General features: G+C 37.1%; 1 pseudogene; it reads right to left on the reverse strand.

Annotated features, from left to right (window-relative positions):
* Window positions 1–4,722: 4,722 nt before the first annotated feature.
* LOC105080419 (tyrosine-protein phosphatase non-receptor type 20 pseudogene) lies at window positions 4,723–6,146 on the reverse strand (annotated as a pseudogene).
* Between the last annotated feature and the right edge of the window lie 431 nt (window positions 6,147–6,577).

Consider the following 6,577-nt stretch of genomic DNA (forward strand, 5'->3'; position numbering starts at 1 on the left):
ACACTTAGATGTTAAGGTTCTGGTAAAAACGAATCTTAAAACATGAATAGTACAAGTCAACATACTGCTATCTAAGAATTAGAGAACTTGATGATATAGCAGGAGAAACAGACAAAATGAACCACTTCAGTCTTCCCCCATGCCCCAGATACACATTACATAAAAGCAAAATGCCGTATCATTTTTTCTCAGAACTTCCATTACAACAAAAATGAGTTGCAAATCAAAGAGTCATCAACCTCAGAGCGTAACAGTTCCCAGTGTTCATTTATCTTGAATGGGAAATTGACACACATATCCTTTTGAAGAATTATGATTTATGTCACTAGTTCGTTTTTTCCCTTCCACTACCATCACCCAAGACTACCTTCTGTTTGAGGGCAAACCCGGTACCAAACACCTGTGTGGCAGCTATGGTCTCTGCCTTCCTTTCAGATGATGTTAGCCTGGTCCATCTGCAAGATAAGTCTGTGTGCCAATTCTGACTATTCAGGTGGGACTCGACGCTTTAGAAATTTGTAAGAATCTAAGAGATGTTAAATAGCTTTTCTTCTACCAGCTTTTCTTGATCTAAGTGTCTTACTGTTTTATTTTCTGTCTTTTCTCTGATAGGAGTGGCCTTGCATATCAATGAGGCTTACTTGATCCAGGGCCAACCAGAACTTGTAGGATAATTAATTGGCATACTGGTTGGCAAAATCTCAGCCCAAATTTTTGTAGGTGATTTTTGGCCTAGGTAATTATCTACTTGTGAATAATTTCTGAAATTGTGGTTAGCAAATAGTAAGTGATATTTTGATTCTGAAGCAGCTTAAGAATTACTACATAAAATTAAAATGACAAGTTTAGTTTTAATTTTAAAATATTTTTGACCAGTCTACCTTCTGGGACATAGGAAAACTATTTTTGAGTATTTAAGATAAGTTTCCAGTATACTGTAACAATAATGCAATTTCTACTTCAGATTTAGAAAAAGTTTTATTTCTCTCTCTCTCTCTCTTTTTTTTTTTTAAGTGATAGCATGGAAACATTTTGTGGGCTTGTTTATTTATTTAAAAATTATTTATTGAACCCGTACAATGCATAAGCAACTATATGAATGCATATACTCTTTGATGCATAGAATATTATCTATAAAATTACAGACAACGAAAGCATACAAAATTAGTTTAATCAAGAAGCAACTATTAAACTCATTGAATTGAACAGTTAAATTGCATGCATTTTACTGTATGTAAATTTCATTTTACTATATATAAATTATATCTCAATAAACCTGACTTTAAATAAAAGAACAAGCAATTGAGCACCTATAAAATGACCAACATCATGCTGGTCACTGGAGCTAGAGGGATAACTCAGATTTAGTCCCAGTTTTCAAAAGCTCACCATCAAATAAAGAATAGACTAATTCATACAAAAGGAGACCACTCAACAGTACAAAATATAACAATGGAAGCATGTTAAAGGAGGAGGATGTAGTATATACTGAATGCTCAACTAATCTTTGGAAGATAGACCAGAAAGACACGTATGGAGAAAAGATTTAAAAATTAAACTTGTTGTACTATGTAAATCATCTCACTCATTCATGTCTTACTTTTGACAAACCTCTTCCAGAACATCTTCCTTGAATCCTTTATCTGGGCTAATGGCCCTTCTCACAGAATTCTGGGCATGGTGCTGCCATGGAATTTTTGATTTTATAATACTCTATTAGATGACTAATTCTTCTAAGACAAAGTTCCATGCTTTGCCTAAGGAAATTGATCTGTACACATTTACTTACCTGAACTAAACTGAATAGAAATGATAGCAGAGATGGATGGTTAAGGAGCTTTTCATTTGGGTATGGGGGGAATGGAACTTAGAGTGGAGAGAACTTTTGGTCCTGAAATGACAAACTGTGTTCAGGCAACCATAAATAATTTGATGGTGTCAAGGGCATGGGGACAGGAGTAGACGGAAGAAGATAATTAGAAGAAACAAAACTGGAGAGTATACAAGGAGGATCTTTCTTTTCAGAAAACTATTTTTTTACCTGTAGGTGCTAGGAGTCATTGAATAATTTTAGGCAGTGCTGTAACACGATCAGATTTGTCTTTTAGATAATTCATTCTCTGGTAGAATAACATTAGGAGGCTAATTATGGAAGCAGAAATTTGGTCAGGATGTATTGAAAAAATTCAGGCAAGAGGTTATGTGGACCATAATTAGGACAGAGGCAATAAGAATGACAGACAAAGTTTGCATCTAAGAGAGAACTGCCAAGTTTTTGATGACTAGTCAGTAATGGTTCTTAAAGAAGAGAGGCTTTCAGGTGACAATAATGCATAACATTTTGCACATGTTGAGTGTGTAGCTGAGATGTCTAGTAGGCAATTAGATACATCAGTTTTGTATTAAAAATGAAAATGTTAGTTCAAATAGTAGGAGTTTGAGATCCTAAGTACAGAAGACATAGAGTAAGAGAAGAAGAGAGCAGAAGACAAACTCTTAATTAAACCTCAGCTCAATTGATTGTGTATACAGAAGGGACTTTAGTGGAGAAAGTTCAGGATATTTGGAGATGCAGAAAGAGAAGCATAAAGAATTGACAATGAAAAATCAGCTTAAAACAACCCAATTATTTTCTCACAGTTTTTGTGACTCAGGAATATGAACTTTGCTTATCTGGATCTTCTTTGTGGGGTCTTGCAAGGTTGCTGTCAAACTGTCAGCCAGAACTGGGTTTCATATGAAAGCTCAACTGGGGAAGATTTCACTTCTAAGCTCACATGGTTGTTGGCAGGATTTAGTTTCTCATGGGTTGTTGGAATGAGGATCTCAGTTCCTTTTTGACTGTTAGCCAGAAGCCACTCTCAGTTCCTTGCCACATGGGCCTCTTTAACTTTGCTGCTTATTTCATCAAATCATGGAAGCCAGAAAAGCAATAGAGAGAGTTTGCTAGCAAGACAGAAGGCACAGTCTTTTGAAACCTAATTATAAAAGTGACATCCTATCACCTTTGCAGCATTCTGTTGGGTAGAAGAATGTCATTCTTAGAGGAAGGGCATGAATACCAGAAGGGCATGAATACACAAGGGCATAAATACCAGAAAGTGGGGATCATTGGGGGTGGGGCATCTTACAAGTCTGTTTACCACAGTTGATGACCTTTTCCAGGAAAGTGTTTAGAAGAGTTTCAGTGGAATAGTAGGAGCAGAAACTGGTTCCCAGTGGTTGAGAAACAGATGTCAAATAAGCAAGTGGAGTTTTCTGTAGACAACTACCTTAAGAATCCTAACTGAGAAAGGAAGGGGAAAGTTGGGAGCCTGGAAAAAGGAAAGGCTTTCTAAGGATGGGAGAGAACTGAGCAGGTCTACAAGATGAGGGGAAGGAACCACTGGGAAGAGACGGAGAAGAAAGAGAGAAGAGGAGGGGATAACTGATAGAGCACATTACTTGAGAGAGTATATAGGATGTGACTCACAGCCCAGAAAAGGAGAAGGGTTAGCAATAAACAGTAAAGGAACATCTTTTCTTTCTTTCTTTTTAAAATGTAAGCATTATTTTATTTTTATAACTTGTCATTTCTATAATTTAAAATTTATTTAAGCCTTTAAACATTTTTAAATTGAAATAATTATGGATACATAGTAAATTGCAAAAAAAAAAAATTGTGCAGAGAGATTCTGTGGATCCTTCACCCAGTTTCCCCCAATTATACCATCCTATATAACTAGAATATAATATATCAAAACCAGGAAACTGACATTGATACAATCAGAGATTACTCAGATTTTGCCAGTTTTGCACTGCAATCATTTGTGAGTATGTGCATGTATGTGTGAGTGTGTGTAGTTCTATACAATGTTGTCACATGTGAAGATTCAGGTAACTGCAACCACAAACAAGATACATCACTGTCCCACTACAAGACTTCCACCTGCTGTCCATTAGACCTACCCACCCACCCCAACCCCCAACTCTTGGCAACCAGTAATCTATTCTCCATGTCTATAGTTTTGTTATTCCAAGAGGGTTATACAATGGAATCATGTAATATCTAACTTTTTGAGATTAACTTTTTTTCATTTAGCCTAATTGCTTTGAGATTCTTTGAAACTGTATCAATAGTTCATTCCTTTTTATTGCTAAATAGTATTCCACAGTATGGATGTGGACCAATTTTTTTAACCATCAACTTTTTGAAGGACATCTAAGTTTTCCCCAGTTTTTGGCTATTCTAAATAGATCAGCTATGAACATTTATGTACAGGTTTTTGTGTGAACATAGGTTTTCATTTCTCTGGAATAAATACCCAAGAGTGCTATTGCTAGGGTTCCATGGCAAGTTTAGTTTAGTTTTGCTTTTGCTTTTTTTTAAAACAAATTTTAAAGCTGTCCTCCAGACTGGGTCTACCATTTTACATTTCCACAAGCAATGTATAAGTAATCTAGGTTTTTCAAATCTTCACCAGAATTTGGTGTTGTCATTATTTTTTATATTAGTTTTTTCTTATAGATGTCCAGTGATATTTCATCATAGTTTTAATTTCATGTTGCTAAAAGCTAATGAAGCTGAGCATCTTTTCATGTGTTTGTCATCAGAACATCCTGTTGAAATGTCAAATCTTTTACCAATTTTCTGACTGAATTTTTTTTAATTTTTGTTTTTTCTTTTTTATTCTTGAGTTTTGAGGGTTCTTTATATATTCTAAATGTAATATATTTGCTGGATATGTGGCTTACAGTCTCTCCAAGTCTGTAGCTTGTCTTTTCATCCACTTTGTAGGGTCTTTCACAGAACAAATGATTTTAATTTGCTTTCCCCTAATATCAGTGATGGCAAGAATGTCTTCTCTCACCATTTATATTCGACACAACACTTGAAGTTCCAGGTAGTACAATAAGACCAGAAAAAGAAATGAGAGGCAAACTATTGGAAAGGAAGAGATAAGTCTGCCCTTACTTGCACATAGAACGATCATCTATGTAGGAAGTCCCAAGGAATTGGGAAGTTCTTTTCAATGGCACAGAACACAACATCCATACAGAGGAACACCCCTGTCCGGCCCACACCAGCACTACAGTGAACAAGGATGGGTTCCTGTAAGGTGGCTCTTCCTCACATAATGAACATACTTTATGAAACCTTCTGCTGAGGCAGGAATGCCGTGGTCTGGCCAAATGGTGAACTGCAAGTGTTTTACAAAGTGACTAGTTCCTGTGGACTTCTGACAACTTGAAATATTCGAACAACAAAACTCTGAAGTATCTGGTAGTTCTCCAGGAAGACATGACAGCTTTTCAATTCCAAAGGCTTTTTCATAGAAATGGGCCAGTAATGGTGGCATTTCATAACTCCATCTTCTACCTCTCTGGTTATGATGACAATAACATTAGAGTTATTTTCCACAACCATTTGCCAAAAGTCATCTGTGGTGCCTGGCAGTGGTCCTTGGGTAGCGATATAGTTATACTCTTCTCCAGAATGGACTATTTTAATATAACTAGCATTGATGTAGTCCTTGTTTTCTCCAGGAAGAACACGTGTTGAAACATATGAAAGAGTATCTTGATATCTGTTTTTGTCTCTGTCATGTAGTTCATTCCCAGAGTTGAACACAGCAGGTAGATTCTTAGATCCCAAAGCCATAAATTCCTGGATGATTTCAAATTCTGATACTTTTCTCTCAAGCATTTAAAAATAATCCTTCATGGTTGAATTCTCATGAATACTGAATGTTAATGGTCTAACCAGAGCCAACTGAGCTAGCTCCATTTCGGAAACAATTTCCATCCCTGAGACGTAGGGGAGTCAGTCGGGGAAGGCCCTGTGAACTCCTCCTCACTGCTGGACCTGTCTTTTTGGAAGGAGCTGCTGGTCATTGACAAGCTGGGGTTACTGTCATTTTCTGTATCCTCAAATCCTCAAAATCATCATTTTGTTGGAAATCCTGAAGAAAGACTTTTACCTTCTCTAAGTTAACTTCACTTTCCAAAATCTCAGAGCTCACTGATCTAGGTGTCATGTCCTGACTTGATGAAGGCAAATCTTCCTGATCTGATGAAAGCACAGATGGATCCAGGTTTTTCATGTCAGAGTCCTCTCCCTTCTGACCTTTTCCAGACTCTGCTGTGGCATTCTTGGGTGAAGACATGTTGTCCCCATGTCTGGAGGACGTGAGCAGAAGGTTTCTGCAGGTGCTGGGCCTTATGTTCTGAGAGTCAGGCAGCAGGTCTAATTAGTATCCTGGGGCCAGCACACAACTGTTGTTCACCAACAGTCACTAATTTCAAATCTTCCATGAAAGTCAGCAGAACTCCCAGAGCAAACAGCTTTGATCAGAAACGCATGTCCATTTCTGGTGTGTCCATTAGTGCAGTGAATTTGAGATAATCCTTAGATCTTTAGATTCTGTAGATTTCCATTTCATCAGATCCGGTAAGAGTCAATTATGAAGCTGTATATGAGATAAAGTTCATCTACCAATAAGTAATGTAACCACACTGGGAGCCAGACTTCCAAGTAGCTGCAAACTGTGGTGGACTTTGGTTTGATTGGAGAACATGTCACAGGAGACAATACTGA

Source organism: Camelus bactrianus, chromosome 2, assembly GCF_048773025.1.
Source record: "Camelus bactrianus isolate YW-2024 breed Bactrian camel chromosome 2, ASM4877302v1, whole genome shotgun sequence".
Classification (NCBI taxonomy): Eukaryota; Metazoa; Chordata; class Mammalia; order Artiodactyla; family Camelidae; genus Camelus; species Camelus bactrianus.